Source organism: Gavialis gangeticus, unplaced genomic scaffold (genome assembly GCF_001723915.1).
Source record: "Gavialis gangeticus isolate Ggan-Ray unplaced genomic scaffold, GavGan_comp1, whole genome shotgun sequence".
NCBI classification, from domain to species: Eukaryota; Metazoa; Chordata; order Crocodylia; family Gavialidae; genus Gavialis; species Gavialis gangeticus.
The window spans coordinates 62,919,785-62,937,368 of NW_017729032.1; the positions used below are offsets into that span (position 1 = coordinate 62,919,785).

At 43.3% G+C, this 17,584-nt stretch overlaps 1 long non-coding RNA gene across 1 annotated transcript in view; it reads right to left on the minus strand.

The window, feature by feature from the left end:
* LOC109303480 overlaps positions 1–3,017 on the minus strand; it is a 20,039-nt gene extending 17,022 nt beyond the window's left edge. Inside the window, exon 1 of the long non-coding RNA XR_002099134.1 lies at positions 3,006–3,017. This is a non-coding gene — a long non-coding RNA (uncharacterized LOC109303480). The remainder of the gene's footprint in view (positions 1–3,005) is intronic.
* Positions 3,018–17,584: the final 14,567 nt, after the last annotated feature.

A 17,584-nucleotide genomic window follows, 5' to 3' on the forward strand; every position in this document is an offset into this window, starting at 1 on the left:
CACGTCTGAAAGGAGTAAAGTTTAATAAGGACAAAATAGTTTTTTGTCGACAGTGTTTGGTATATGGGCCATATCTTCTCAAAAGATGACAAAGTGGAAGCCATCAACAGGATGCCCGCTCCAGCAGACAAAAAGGCCTTCAGAGACTCCTCAGAATCATTCAGTACTCGGCACAATACATTCCACATGAGTCAAGCCTGACAGCCCCACTGAGAGTGCTTCTCAGGAATGACATTATTTGGCAATGGGGACCTGAGCATCAGGCAGCCCTGGATACGCTCAAGCAAACCATCACAACAGCACCTATGCTCAGGTACTTCAACCCAGCAGAGTAGCTGGAAATCCAAGCTGATGCATCCAAAGACAACTTAGGGGCATGTCTGTTTCAGCAGAATCAACCAATTGCATAAGCTTCGAGGGCTCTAACACAATCTGAGAGAAATTATGTTCAGATTGAAAAAGAACTCGCAATTGTCTTCGCCATGACAAAGTTCCACCAATATGTGTATAGCACCCAAGTACGGGTCCAGTCGGACCACAAACCCCTGGAAGCAATTTTTGCAAAGCCCATAGGAAGGGCTCTGGCACGGCTACAGAGTATGCTGTTACAGCTCCAAAAATATGACATCCAGATTCACTATACCAAAGGCAAAGACATGTTAGTGGCTGACACACTTTCTAGAGCCACAGTGCTCACTCCTCCTCCTGAACCTGATCTTTTCCACTCAGAAAAGGTGATTCACAGTCTGATGGAAACAGAGCCACTCAGTGACCAGTTACTCCAGCAGTTACAGGAGCACACGAAGTCTGACAAGGAACTACAAGCCCTGAGAGTACAGCATCTTAATGGATGGGCAAGCAGGCAAAAAGTTAAACCCGAACTAAAGCTCTACTGGCCTCTCAGAAACCAAATCCAGATTCAGGATGATTTGCCTGGGCTGAAAATAATCATTCCAAGTGGTGTGAGGACCAACATGTTGACATTGCTTCACTCGCCCCATCGAGGCATACAAAGGTCAAAAGTGTGAGCTTGACAAATCATGTATTGGCCTAAAATGAATGCCCACATCGAGCAATGGATTGCAAATTGTGCACCTTGTCAAGAGCTCCAACCCAGTAATAAAAAAGAGCCCATGATCTCACATGAGATCCCAGACCTGCCTTGGCTAAAACTGGCAGTGGACATTTTTGACCTACGGGGACAGTCTTATTTGATTATAGTCAACTATTACCCTGAAGTTTTGCACCTGCCAGACAAAACAGCTGGCATGGTAGTAGCCAAAATGAAGTCTGTTGTTTGCTCATCATGGCATACCTAAACAGATTGTCTCTAATCATGTGCCATTTCCAAGCCACACGATGAAACAATTTGTGACTGCCTGGGGCATAACCATCACGCATTCTAGCCCAGGTTCCCCACAATCTAACGGTCAGGTTGAATGCACAGTTCAGACCAATGTTTAAGAAGACTTTGCAGGACAGCTCTGATCTATATCTGGCTTTACTCAATCTAAAGAACCCATCCATTACCAGTCTTGAGTATGGTCCAGCTCAGCTTCTGATGGGGAAATTTTGCACAGTACCCTCCCTGCTACAATGGCAGTGCTAACTCCAAGACTACCATCAAATGCCTCCCACAAGTTGCGGAACCTTCAAAGACGCCAAAAGGAGCACTGTGACCGCACGGCTGCATTCTTGCCACCTCTACAAGAAGGAGAGAAAGTAAGGATGCAAACAAGTACAGCTTGGACACCAGCATCCGTCGTGGCAAAAAGGGATGAACTGTGCTCCTATGCAGTAAAAATCCCCAGTGGTAATATCTACAGGAGGAACAGAAAGGATTACTCGTCACTACCAGCAAAACATGTCGATGTACCTCAGGAGACGGCAGCAGAACAAACTTCAGAAGAAGAACCAGACCACCACGAGCAAGAGTTTCATCACATTCCAGAGAATCCAGCAGTACCCACAGATGAACCTGTTGACACTGCGCAAACTAAGAGTGAATGTGTGGTGAGACTGTCTGTGAAGTACAAGGACTATATAATGGGATAGCAGTAAAGGCTAGACCCCATTGGTGAGCCAAGCGCTAGCAACCTCTGGCTCCACGATCCTGAAACATTCTGTGTAAAAGTAGCACCTGATGAACATCCAACTATTTAAGAGGGAGTTCCCAGAGTACAGAAGGGGAGTGTGCTATATGGAATGTACTTTTAAGGGGCCAGCAGTGGGATGAACCAGTCTCTTCCCCTGATGCCCTGTGGGTGTGGTTCGTGGTGGCGGGTAGTTGTAGTTCTCCCTGCAAGCTGTGAGCATGTAAATTGATTAACCCTATTCCTAATAAAGATAAAGCTGTTTACCACCCTACCAGTCTCTGCTGAATGGTGACTCAAGGACAGAACCCCAAAGGCATGGAGGTCTGAGTGAGTGCCCCATCCCTGGAACCCAATGGCATAGAGTCAACATTATAATGTGGGAGATGCAATGTCTCCCTCCCTACAAAGACACGCTACAGCCACTATGGCAAACTCAAGGAAGCAGTCATGTCCAAACCAACAGTACCTACCCACTCCCAGGTGTAGAAAAACAGTGACCCAAGTTTCCTCTCAGTAATAAACCTTTCCCCAGGTCACACCCTCTTGATAAAAATGCTGGGGTGATGGCATGCAGTGAGTCCCAAAGCAGCTCTGCTCCACCATGTCTGTGGTCACCCCTATGCTGACTACCAGAATGTTGCCCTTTCACCACTTCCAGTGCTGTCAAGAACCTCTACACCTGCAAGTGGTTAAGGGAAAGAGCAACATTAGCCATGAGCAGCCATGAACATGAACAGCCATCAGGAGGTGTGGGTTCAGTGAGGACAGCTGTTGCATAAAAGAAAAAAAGTAACACTCACACAAACACTATAAAATCTCTCCTAGTTCCTACTCCTGGAGACATAACACTTAACACATTGTCTATGACCACATCATTCAGCACAGATATGAAAGAGCTTCATTATACACTGCAAAAGAGGAGTAAACAACAGTACAGAGTATCAGTATAACTAGCACACATAAAAGACAATCTTGTGTAAATAAATTAATAAAGAGACAACAAATGGTAGAAGAAGTTATAAAGGAGGGAACTTGGCTGGATATATGATAAATATGTTCATAAACCCAGACGTTGTACAAAATAGCTTTGTAATATCTTTGGAGTAGCACTCAGATGAACACTGTTCCTTTAGCACAATGAAAACATGATGCCCCATTCTGAATAGTAACAAATACTGCTGTTCTGTTCAGTTTTCGGTGGTGCCTCCCATCCATTGTGCAGCCCTTGAGCATGTCTGTCAGATCTGAAGTGTTATTTGCATTAAGGTGAAATGTAGCTCAACAGGAAATCAACAGTGTCCATGAAATAGCAAAAGGAGCAGAGATGAGAACATATGTGCCACCACCCTCCTTCCTTATCCTTTCTCAGATTCCAATCTCAGATCCCTCCTGTTTCTTTTGATCTAAGATAGATCCCAAACTTCAGGGACCTGTGTAAACCTCGTATCCCCAGCCCAACCATTGCAAGTGCTTCCAACACTCCACTATTTCTGATCCAGCTTTATGCAAGCTATTCTGAAATTCGTTTCAAATGAGCAAATCAAGCTTATGGTGGAAAACTACTGAAGTCACTGGATATGCAGAACTCCTACTGGATTCAGCAGGTATTGTGTGCCTGTCTGTAGGATTTGGTCTCAATTGTGCATCTGAACTTTATTCAAAGCATGTAAAACTCTTGGATCTACAAAACTAGACTGGAAATCTCATGAGAAGAGACTTCCCCGTGAGATTTCAAGTATTTCCTGCTTCCAGTTGGGCTGGAAACAACACAAGAACAGCTTTAACTGTATTTTGGCTCTTACATTCTTGGTCTCAGGCAAAGGCTGGAAGTTTAGAGGCATGCAAAGATTTAAAAAAATGATGGCAGTGAGGGAAGTGAATTGACTGAGCTGAATTTTGGGTACCTCAGAAAATTGGAGTAGTTTTGACTTACGACATTTACTCATTCTGAACTGCTCAGCTAATCCATGTGGCCCTCCACACAACACCCAGGTTTCTCTCAGGCAAGGGTGGCAACCTGCAACACATGTGCCACAAGTAGCACAGGCATCCTCTGTGTGTGGCTTGCAGCATATCAGGGAGGGGGCAGGCAACACAGCAGGTAGTGAGGAGAGCAGAAAGCTGAACAGATGATTGGGCAGGGAGCACATGGCAGGGAGCAGAAAGCAGAGCTGCAGCTTGGGCAGGGGAGGGGGATCAAAGTGGCACTCAGGGAGGGCATGGGGCTTGATTTGTGGCACTTCTGCCAGAAAGTTTGGCCCCCATTACTCTAAGGGAATCAGACTTCTGCTTCTGTGGCTGTTTTGTACCCTTAGAATAACACTAAATGCTCAGGCCAGTCCTGGGATCTGGCCATGTGTTATTCTTTTTTTTTCTGGTCACTGTAGGCTTAATTCTCCCTTCCCTTATCCCAGTAAAATCAGGAGACTTTTTTTTTCCCCAAGTCAACAGAGCTATTCATTTTAAATGCAAGCATGACAGTTCCCTTACTCTTTTGCAATTATTCCAGCAGTTAGAAAGCAGAGGGGCAGCATGTGTGTTAGCACAGATCCATACACTTTCGAGGCATCTGAAATAAAAACATAACTCACCCTTGGAACTCATTTTGCATGTACATCTGGAAACAGAAAATGTTTACTTTAAGAGCTGCAGACTGTTGTTGCTTATGAATTTAGCAAATTCTACTATAAACGTATATGATCAAGGGAATGACTGCAGCCTAGCTGTATGTAATATAATTTGTACATGCTCTCTCAACTACTGGTAACATTGTGTAATAGTAGTAGCACCATGCAAAACAACAGGCATTATAATTTTCTAATAATAGACAAGCTGTTCATATCACACCCCACTGTGTTTGGACACAAATCTTACAAGACACTGTACATAACATGCTTTTTTTAAAAAAAAAAAAACAAGCAAACCCTCAAACCTCCTAAATACTGATATGGTTATTGATAGAACAGACTAGAGTGTCAAACCTTAAATACCTTGAGACTTTGGTAACTTCTCTGAGACTCAGGAAAATGTTCAACAACTTTACCTGACCCCATTTGGTATAATTCCTGTTAAGTACCAGAGGGTACTGTACCTAACCAGTTCTCTACCTCACCAGTTCCCTGAAAGGGATATCCTTCTGTCTAAACCAGAGGTGTCAAACTCACCCTGTGTCCTGGGCTGGATCTGGACAGTGGAGCTCTTTGCAGGAGAAAACAACAGGGCAAGTGGCAGGGGCAGCAGGGGTTGTAGCTGTGGCTATGGCAGGGTGAGCAGCAACTGTGGTGGTGCAAGGACAGTAAGAGCAAGGTAAGCAGCCACAGGGCAAAAGTGTCAGCACTGCCCTCACTGAAACTGGTGCCACCAACAACCATGGCAAACAGAGCCCTATAGCACTGGATTCTGCACCAAGCCCTGCCCCCTGCTAACCCAGCCCCCAGACCCATTAAGAGCCCCGCAAGCCAGATCTGGCCTGCAGGCTGTATGTTTGACACCCTTGATTCAAACCATTCTGTGACCCAAAGCTCAATGTAGAGACAGTAAGAAAGGAACAGAAAAGCACTCACAAGTATGAAAGAAGTGAATCCCGCAACACAGATAACTGAGGAGGCTACAACATTAATACTTCCAACACAAGGGATATTGATGGGGATCTGACCTCAGTCATGCTGGTGTACATATATCAAATGATATCAGTGGAATCACTCTGGACTTACACCAACATAACTAAGAGTAGAATTAGGCCCGCTATATTTATACCGAAAGTACTTGGGGTTTTATTGTTTTATGATAACAATCACTTAATGCAATTTAAAACAATGCCCTCACATTTGTGTAAAGTATGTAACCAAATGTGTGTACTATTCCTACTGTCAGTCTGGGTAAAATTTCAACTCTGTTGCGAAGACTGGTGATGTTTCTTGAAAAAGTCATGAAATCAGAAATATTGATAACATTTTTTTCTCATGTTTTATACATATGTTTTATACACACAAATACACATGTTTATACATACATGATAAAATACAGATATATATATATATATATATATGCACACATGTGTTACATATGTATATTTTTTATTTTTCAAATTAAAATTTAAAAAAATGTCATCAACTTTACCCTCAGTCAAAAATAGAGAAACACTGGCAATTTTTGTGACATTCCCCAGTAAGGGGGCTTGATAAAAATGGGTTCTGTTTCTCAAATACCCCAAGTTTTGGTTTTACCAGCACCAACTAAAAGTTTTTGCAAACAACTGCACAGATGCCAGTTTTATCCTCCCTGTTTGTAACAAAGATTGGCCAAATCCCAAACCACTTGACTGGGACCTGAAGCCAAAAACTCCCCTGATTTGGGAGTCTACAAATCAAAACATGAACATGTTTTTTTATTTTGTACTTCTCTTGACTGCCTTAGAGTGCTTAAAACTACAGCACTCAAAGGATGAGGAAGCACAAAGTCTCTCCCTGACTGTGATCTTTTCAGTACTTTCTGTAGAGTTTTCATTTAAGAAGACCTTGATTTAGTTCCTCTTGCTACAAACTTCAGTACTACTTTATATCTACTATATTTTTTCTCAAATACAATTACCACTACTACAGTGGCCTTGCAAAGCCTTTGAGCAGATACCAAAGTTGGTGCCTCTTCTATGACTTTTAAGCCACATGTGTCTCCCATGTAGATCTATGGTGTTTATTTAATAAGCAGCACCACTTTTTACACTTCTCTCTTCTGTTCCCCAGTCTCAGTCATACCAAACTCTTGTCCAGTAATCAAATCTCACTGCAACCCACCCTTCAACTCAATCAAAATGGAATGCAATGATTCAGTTTTATTTCTCCCAAGCATGACAGTCCTTTATCAACGGGAATTTTTTTCTTAATATGTATCACTAGTAAGTTCTTCTGGGTCCTCACTGTCTTTGTAGGCACTAGCCTTGGTAAACCTTCTTCCTTTCTGCCTCAGTGCTCTTCCCTTTCCCACTCCAGCACTTGCCATCTGGAGGCATGTCCAAATAAGCACATATGAGAGGAATGTGGTGACATAGACCCATCTGCCGCACCGCTACCGCACACGCCACACATACAGGTGTTTGCTGTTCTGATAATTAGCAACATAGCGGGGGTTTTTGACACAGGGATCCCCCAGAGTAAAAAAAACCCCACACCTGAAAAAAACAGGGTGGTACACATGGCAGCAGTGTACGCTGCTCAAAACTGGAGCCTGGCAGGCTGGAGCCACGCCCCAGCTGCCGGCAAGGCTCTGTGCACTGGATCACTGCCACTGGAGCCCCGGGAAGCCCCTAGGACCTCAGATAAGGTTGCTGGGGCTAGCCCAGGTGTTGACCCCAGCCTTCCCTACCCTACCTGGGGCAACTTGCTGAGAACCAGAGTGTATGTGCTTAAGTGTTTCCCAGGAACAAGTAGCAGTGGCACAACTATGTGCTGCTATTGTTGTCCATGGGGAAATGCAACTGCACAGTCATCTGGACATGCCCTCGGAGACCTTATCTGTTCCTATACCCTCTTCTATTGTTTCTGTATTTACACCTCCCAAATCTTCTCCTCGACCTGGCCCAATCCCCTTTGTTCATGTAATCAGAAATACCCTGTTACTTTAATAAATGAATTGGCAAAAAACAAATTTTCATTTTACATTCAAAATCTTCTCTTTTCTGCTTGCTTCCCTTTCTCCACTACCCTTCCTGGAACATAAGACTGCCTATACACATGCTTGGAGGTTCAGGGAAGGAGAGTTTTAATTAGACAGTTTCTGGGCAGCCACTCTAATTAAAACACTGCAGTATCACATGTATTAAGGCCCCAGATGTTTAAAAATGGCTGTGGGATGCTTTATCTAAACCTCATTCAATTAGGTCTAGTTAAAGTGCCCTACAGCCATTTTTAAAGGCATAGGAGCTTAATACATAAGATGCTGCAGCAATGCTGCAGCATTCTAATTACAACACAAAGCAGACTCAATTAATTGTCCTGTATAGGCAGCCTAATCTTACAACTGCATGATACCCTGGACTGCATCCTACATACTGTCTTTTATTCCTCTTTTAAATACAGGCTGTCAGTACCATAAAAAGGAAGTTTGGCGCCCAGGGCAAGCTTGCAGTGGCAGCCCACCCTCATGTCGGGCACAGATCTGGGGGGCACACATCCCCACATGCTTGCCCTGGAATGCACAGGCGGGAGCTGCCCTTCCCACCCAACCCCATGCCCCCCCCAAATGAGCCACTTGCAACTCCATTCTGCATCCCACTCCAGCTGGGCAGCGCCTGTTGGCACACCTTCACTTTGGCGCCCGGGGTGCTTGCCTCCACCCCCCCTTGCTACCATACTGCCAGTTGTCATCAGATCTTATTGCCTCTTCCTGTGTAAAGTTTCTAAAATTCTTCTCTTCCACACAGACAATCTCCTGACATGGTACTCATTCTTATCTGGACTCTATAACACCTTTGCCCAAAACTGCTGGGGCCTTTTAGAGAGTTAGCCTTAGTCTTCACCTTTGGCTAATTAGCTGGTGATGGGTTGAGGGAAGGGAATAGATGATATCCTGAAGAGAAAGCCAATAAGAAGCTCAGGAGGACATTCCTGCATGTGGTTTTCTGCAGTGAGAGGCCAGAAGCTTGAGGAGAAGCCTGCACAAAGCCTGAATATGGGGAAGAAAACTGTTGAGCCTAATTCTGCTATGTTTTCAGTGCACAGTTGGAGAAAGGCCTGTTTTGATTTAAGTTGCCATTTGAACTTTGAAATTGTGTTTATACACCAGATTGAAGAAAAGCCATTACAGGACTATCAAGAGTGTGGGTGCTGCTTCTGACAATCCTGAGAAGATCCTTGGGCACACCACATCGAGTATCCTGGTTCCCATTGGCACCAATCCTATGTGTGCTCTAGGGCTCAAGCACCTTCCAAAATAAATTAGTGGGTGCTGTATGCCCAAGGACCACTGCTTGCAGACATTAAAAAAATTTGCTTTACTAGAAGAAGTAGCATGTTACTTCAACCCAGCTCTGCAGCATCTGTAAAGATTCGGTGCTTCAGCAAGGCTTTTTGGCACTTTCAGCTAAAGCTGATTCAATCAGCTATTAGATAATATTGCCAAAAAAGTCCCACTAAAGCACCCAATCTTGTAACAGACATTGCAGAGCTGAGTTGAAGTAATGACATTGCAGAGCTAGGTTGAAGCTGGGTTGAAGTAACTCAGGAACATGCTGAGTTCAAAGTAAAGTGGCATTTTTTTATTTTATTTTTCCACTCCACTCTGGCATCCTTGACTCAACCTGTTCAGTAGCAAATATGAACCTCCTTCTCTTCTGGTCCTGGTGAGCCTCTTCTTTGGATGCACATCTGTTTCCATGGAAACATCATGCATGTCCCCTTCTTCACTTTTAAAATGATCTGGACAGAGCCCTGCTCTTACCCAAGTCTCATTCATGATCTCCCACTGACCTCCAGACTTCGCTACTCCCTTTTTCTCTGCCTCCTAAGACCTTTTTCATGCTGTTTAACTGTACCTAAAACGTCTCTCTCCCCATTTGCCAAGCTCCCCTTCCTTTTCCTCTTCTAAGCCTCTTTTCAAAACCCACTTAATGTGTCCTATTTCTCATCACTGACATCTACTCCTGGGCTGTTTGCTTCTCCTTTCTCACCTTAGTTTAGTCCCTTCTTAAAATAACAAAGTAAATTATTTGCTTAATATACATGATTCACATTCTTTTTAAATCATTTTTCATTCTCATCTTGCTTTCCCTATCAATATCCTCAGAGACTAATTACATTGTTTGCTCTTCTCCCCCAACACTTTTGTTTTAGGTACTTGACTATGCAAGCAGTCCTATTGAAATCAATGGATGCCTTCAGAAATACAATAGCTGATGTGAGTATAGAGAGCAGAATAAAAAGTTTTCTTAGGTTGAAAACTCTTCTGGTGAGGGTTCAGGTTCTTTCTGTTTATCTCTGAAAAGTATCATGTACAATTACCAAAGCTTACTCATAAAAAAAATTCTAAAATATTTTTCCAGCAACCACTTCCAAACTTAGAAAAAAGCAGGGCTGGAAGGGCCTACATGAGATGATCAACTCCAAGCCCCTGCTCAAGACAGGATTGTCCCCGTGAAAATTATTCCAGAGTAGTTAGCCATGTTAGTCTGAAATCAGGCAAAAGGCAGGGCAGGGTTGCACCTTAGGACACTTTTACACTTACTCCAGAGATGGGAGCAGGGTGGGGGGAACACTTTAATTAGAGTGGCTCCAGAAGCCACTCTAATTAAAAGCACCTCAGTCCTGTGTATCAGCCTCCTTGCACTTCAAAATGGTGGCAGAGGCACTTGAACTAAAGTTTGCTTGACAAGCTTTAGTTCAAGCACCCCCACCGTCATTTTGAAGCACAGGGACAGTGATACACAAGATACAGATAATTAGGTGATTAATCAAGTCTGCTCCGATGCAGTATAATAACAGCACATCAGAGCAGACTCTGCACTTGTGTACAGGCACCTTTAAGAACTAACTGGCTGAGAGCAGCATGAGCACCCATAGGTCTCAAGAAAGGCTATGGATCCTTATTCCATTACCTGGACTAGCTTTTATAACCCCTGTGTCCCTCAGTGAGTTAATTGCCTTGTTTATCCCTACTGACCTATTCAACTCACCATCATCTCAGTGGTGCTCCCTTCCTTTATCTTTCGTATTTAAATCTTCTTCTATTTAGAACCTTTGCTTTCAGCAAGTCTATTCACAGCATCTGACAAAGTGGGCTGTCACCTACAATAGTTTATGCCTTTCTCCACTATTTAAGCTAGTCCAGACAGGTATCTTACTTGCTCTGAACTTCCACAGATAGAGACAACAGCCTGTCTAGGTAATCTGTTCCCATTAACCACCTTCATCATTAAAAAATTCTTTCTAGTATCCCACCTAATTTTCCCTTTTTTGCAATTTAAGACCACTACTCTTCATCCCATCCTCTGTAGCCATAGGGAATAGTCACCATTCAAGTATTTGAAGAATGGTATTAAGTTTTCCCCTCCATTTTCCCTTTCCAAACTAAATAATTCCAGTTCTTACAGTCTTCTTTCACAGGTCATGTTTCCTAGACCTCTCTTCGTTTTAGCTGCTCTTAGCTGGACTGCTTCTAATTTGTCCACTCTTTTTTTTTGCAGTGTGGTACCCAAAATGGACACAGTACTCCAGGTGAGGCCTCACCAATGCTAAACAGAATAGAAGAATCAGTTACCTTGACTTGCAAGTGACAGTCCTGTTAATACAACCCAGTGGGCACATCTACATGAGACGCTTAATGCCCACTGGACTAATTCTACTGTGCATTAGCAAAGTAGATCAGTCCAATGAGCATTAAGTGTCACAAAAAAGTGTTTCTTTGTGCTAATGCACAGTAGACTTAATCCAATCAGCACAAAGTGTCATAAAAAAAGTGTTCATATGTGCTAATGTGCAGTAGTACCCATTACAGTGCATTAAATTAGTACCTGTTATTACATGGCATTTATACACATACATTTTCATGCCCGGATGTGCTGGAGATTGGGCGCATCAGAGAAGACTCGATTAATCGGAGAAAATGGTGGCAGTGCACTTTTGAACTAAAACACCTTCTGTGCATTTAAGTCAACAGTGCGCCACCACCATTTTCTGCGCACTAATGCACATTTCACCATTTATACAACTGCAAGTGACACAGCGCTAGGCACTTTTCAAAGCACACAGCCCTGCAGTGCTTGCACGTGTAACAATGCCCATAGATGCTAAACTTAATGCACCGTAATTATGGCACATTAATAAACATGTAGACACAGTATGTTTCGGGCTTTTTTGCAAGAGCCCACTGTTAACTTCTATTCAAATTACAGTCTACTATAATTCCCAAGTTCTGTACTGCAGTACAGCCAGTGATTCCCCAGTCTGTATTTGTGCATGTGTTTATTAGTCATTTAGCCACATAATTTCACTCACCAAGTTCTTTTAATACTATTTGGTACCTACATTTCCATGTCTTAGTTTTAAACCATGTATGCAAGTTTTCACTTCCATGCAGAGGAAGCACAGGTTTCACTTGATCTGCACTTTTCTTTTCTCCTCAAAGGCCAAAGGATCTCATCCTCTTCATGGTCTTACATAGAGTTTGCCATCCATCATACTATACAATTCAAAGACCTGGCCTTCATTTTTAAATCATCTACATACTGAACTATTGTTTCTGCAGGAGTCTGATATCTAGTAATAAATTAAAAGAGACATTCAAATGTCAATTTTTTCCTGAGGCTGAAATAATTCTGGAACAGCTCCATTACTAGAGTCAACTTCATGTTAGCCTTTTACATTACAAAGCTGAATGGACTTCCAATACATCACACCCAGTCACATGAAGGAAAGCAGATGCTTGTCATTTCTTTCTTCACCTCCTTACTTACACATGAGTACAATTCAAACATTTGTTTCTAGCTTCTCCTGTTCTAGGATAAAGTTCTGTACAAAAGTCAAGACTTTTCAGGATGCTACTACTTTGGCCTTGTTACTATTGGCACAACACAATGACTGTCCAGTTATATCAACTTCTGTTACCTGGCTGAGCTACAGGAGCCAGGTTGGGGCACTGGAAAAATGTGGTCATTGGCCACTATTTGTGGTTGTGGGGCTGGCCTTAGGATGATCAGGTCCCTGGCATAAGTTATTGAAGTTTTCCATGGTACCTTGCTACAGTCATATATGTTGTCATATTCACACAGCTTGTCTGTGCTAGAAAAGTAGATTATGTTAGAACATGACCCAAAAGAGTTCTGACCAGTAACACACTTTTAAACACTCACCACAGACAGAGACTGTCATGTTTAATACTCTGGCAGCCAATCAACCCTAAGGCTTAACCACAACCAGCTGATGTGATGTTAAACATAACAGTCCCTGTCTATGATTAATGTTTTAACAGCATGTTTATCATTGTATTAGTTACCATGAATGCTTGAGGTTGCTCCAACATGCTAGTGTTTTAGGACAAAAGGAAACTTAAGTTATTGCATAAAGTGGCTTCTTTATACCTACAAGAGGAGAAAGAACGTCTAGATCTAATCCTGAAAAACATACAAGACCTGGTTCAAGAGGTATCTGTGAGCCACTCTGTAATAGTGATCATAATATAATCAAATTCATCATCTTAGTGTCAGAGAGTAAGCCTAAAAAAAGAGTCCACCATGAAACTTTGGAGGAGGAAATTACACAAAAATGAGGAAATGTCATAGATGTTAGGGGCTGGAAGAGACTTTACAAGATCAACGGGTCCAGCCCCCTCTGCACTTGGGCAAAAAACACTGCTGCAGCATCAAGACACTTTTTGAAGATTTCCAGGGTTGGTTTGAAAGAACTTAAAAAGAGCAGTCAAAAGTGTAAAAGGAGGAAAGGCAGTCTGGAAGCTGTATTAAAACACCAAACTAGGAGCTCAGGAAAAGTACTTACCGGGGGCATCTACACATGTCGCTGCGTTGATGACAATAATATTACTTATTATTTGTACACTTTCCTGTTTTCCTCATTTGAGCATGCCTTCTATTTTTGAGCAATACCTTTTCTTCCCTGCATAACCTCCTTAACTTTGCTGTTAAGCCATGCAGGGTTTTTATTAGACTGCTGGGTGCCTTTTTTGATTTGTGCTGGGTGCGTCTACACATGATGCTATGTAGCAATGCACTATGGCAGTGTAGCATCCACAAGCGTCTACACATGACCAGCAGCTACTTTGCTGCAGTGATGCACTCCCCTGGTATAGCATGCCGCTACAGCAAAGTAGCTGCTAAAAGTAACTGTATGGCACAGTATGGACTGTTACTGCTGGGCTGTCCAGAAGGAAGCCTAAATCGCAAAGCAGTAACAGCCCATACTGTTACTGAATCAATTCGGGACAGTGATTTGAATCACCGAAAATGAACAGGAAATATTCTGAGTTACAGCGATGTCCTGGACCAAACAGAAGTTCACTGTTGGTTCCAGGGAGAAGGGGAATCTAGCTGCTGGCTGGGAGCCTGAAGCTGATTTCCTCTAGCAACAGCCCCTCCTCTCTCCCAACCTGTCCTTGTTTCAGAATGGGAGGGGGGAAAGGGATGAGAGGGGTCTTGACTAACATGCAATCCACGCCTCCTCCCTGGCCACCATTCCTGCCATTAGGGCCCTCAAGGTCTCTGGGCTGCCTCTTCTGTTCCAGCTTCTGCTTCCATCCCCTGTTCCAGGGTAGGCCTGTGTGAAGTGGCTAGTATTCGCTTTGGATTCAGCCGATTTGAGGGACAGTGATTCAATTTGGCGATTTGAATCACTGACCTGAATGGATTTGGCTGAATCTGATTCGGAGATTCAGCTGCTGCCGAATCAGCTAAATTTTTGAAACACACAGGCCCCATCCCCTGCCTGCTCTCCCAACGCCCCCATGGCTGCCCTGCCTGCCCGCCCCAGCTCCCAGCCCTTTCAAAAAAAAAACCCAAAAGCCCTGGATTCACAGGTTCCTGCCCAGTGTGGGGAGCGGTGATTCCCGCTGCCTCGCACTGTCCCGCACTGTGTGGGGGGCTCTGCCACAAGCCCCCAGAGGCCCTGAGACAGCCAATGAGTCTAGGGTTTTGTTTTGTTTTTTTAAAGGGCTGGGAGCTGGGGAGGGCGAGGCAGCCATGGGGCCTGGGAGACCGGGCGTGGGTCAGGGGTGCTTGGGGCGGCTGGGGGATCAGGCAGGGGATGGGGCCTGGCAGAGGTCCCCCCATAGCCCCCTCCCCCCTCTGCACCCTATTTACCAGTATGGAGTCCGGGTCCAGCTCCCTGCTGCAGCCAGCAGGGACAGCCCAAATCACCAAAGCTCTCCAAATCTTTTCTGAATCGATTCGGAGAGCTTTGAATTGATTCAGACCTTTTAATTGGCCCCCTGATTCAATTCAGATTTGGAGATTTGGCCACCGAATCAGGCTGAATCTCCTCCAAATCGAATCAGCACCCAAAGCTTCGCACAGCCTTACTCCAGGGTGCAGGGTAGTACAGTCAGAGGGTGGTCTGGGACGGGAAGCCAGGCTGTCCACAGCACATGCACAGCTGAGAAATGAACCAGGCTGTGTATGTGACCAGAAGAGCTGGGTTGTCTGGGCTGTTCATGAAGCCACAGAAGAGCCAAGTTGTCCATGTAGCACATGTGTCTGGGAGAGGAGTTTGCTTTCCACGCTCTGCATTGACTGGGAGAGGATCTGAGCTGTCCAAGCTGTGTGCAGGCAAAAGGGAGGGTGGGCTACCTGAAGAGCAAGGCGGGTTGGGAGAGGACTGGAGAGGGCCACCCACAGAGTCTGTGGCCCTTGGAGTGTTTGGCTCCTTGATGCCCAGAAGTTGAACAGCCCTACCCTAACTACCTACTCTAAGAGAGGGACCCTCTCCCAATGTTCAACTTCCTGAATCATCTGAGTTAGGGATCTCTAAATTATCATTTTGAACACTACACAGAGAAAGGCAACAAAGATGATCAGGGGTATGGACCTGCTGTCATATCAGGAGAGATTGAAACAGCTAGAGCTCTTCAGTGGAGAAACACACCCTTCAGAATGGATTGATAGCAGATTTTTTCCATTAGGGGTCCTCTGTTCTAGAATTATTTCCACACAGCACATATTTACTGGCCTTCAGGACATGCTGGAAAGACATATCAATTCCCTTTATTTTTTTCTGAAGAGGAAAGGTTGATTTAATAGTTGTTTGTGGGAAGCTATTTCATTGTTGGCTAACTGGCACTGGGGCTGTTGCAGTTGAGCAAATTAAAATAACATGGGTTTTCATCCATGGTGTTGTATATTTTAAATAATCATACAAATGCTTAGATTCACTGTGATTGGAACTTTTAAAATAAATATGAGGAAATCAGTAAAGATAAACATATTATATCATCTCATAAATTGCAGTTTACACACTTATTGGCAGCCTTCTTGCAGATGATTAAGGAACAGAGCTGACCAGTCCCAAAATAAACTTTGAAAAAGTTTGGATATGGATCAAAAGTGAAATTTTGTAACTGGCCCTCTTATCAGTTAAAGAGTAAACTAAGTTCTGGATCAGGGCATCCCTGAAATATGAGATGTGATCCTCTCTGTGATGTTTGATCCTCTCTGTTCTTCAGTCTTCCTCAGCAAGAATGGCATAGAACAAAAAGTGATGACTTGAGGATTATAGAGCTGCTCTGCAGAGTGAAAGGATGCTTACGTTCCTGATGCAGATGCAGAACACTTCTCAATGACTTAATACATTCAACTACAAAATTATGGAAAGGTTTTAAGCTCCTTTCTTTCCCTTTCTCTTGCTTAATATACTATGAAAGTTAATTAGGGGGGAAAGGCTATGCTAATTAAATGCGAAGGTTAAGGAATTAGGCAGATGAGGATCTTTAGATAGATGTGATATCTTTTATTAGACCACCTAAATAGTTGGGAAAATTGTGCTTTGCAAGCTTTTGGGCATAAACACCCTTCTTCAGACATAGAGAGAGAGTTAAAGACTTAGACACTCAAAATGAGGAAATGTGAAAAAAGACTGAATAAATTAACCTTACTATGTCCAGTGTGTGGTGTCATACTGGCTTACATTTCTACAAATACAGCCCACCTTTGATATACAAGCCATTTTCAAAGCACTGAAAACACTGTCTAATGGAAAAATTGTTTCTAGTTATGTATTTGTAAGATATTGTCTATGCAAAATAGAAATTATGCTGAGCCATCGGGCTTCATAGAAACCAACCTGAGAAAACTTTTCATTCAAGCACCAAGAGTTCTACAAGACACAACAGACTTACTCGATGAGATGCAGAATGTCAACAACCTTCTGAGAGCCATGCTTGCAACTATGAATGTCACCAGCCTGTATACTAATATCCCATACCATGAGAGTACAGGTGCCTGCCTGAAATACCTACAAGAACACAAAGTACACTCATCTGCAACTACAACAATGTAAACCATCCACTTCATTCCTACAACAACTTTACTTTCAACAATCAACAGTTCCTCCAAACTATGAGCACAAAGATACCCCCTCCCCCAGTATGCCAACCTTTTCATGAGGCTCCTGGAAGAAGAATTTTTAGAACACTGCATCACCAAACTTGCACTATGCCTTACATAAATGATATTTTCATCATATAAACTGAACATCTTACTGACTTCCACCACAGGTTCAACAACTACTACCTTTCAATTGAATTCTCCCTGGAATACTCTTATACTATATCAATTTTCTAGATATTATGAGCCACATACAGGATGGCACCCTACAAATCACTATATACAAAAAAATCCATAGACCATCATGCTTACATTCACAAAACCTGCATTCTCACAAACATACCAAGAAATCTGTAATCTATAGTCAGGTCCTCCAATACCACCACATCTGCTCTAAGGAGAATACTTATGACCAGGAATCCTGGTTTTCTTTGATAAAAAAAAAACAACT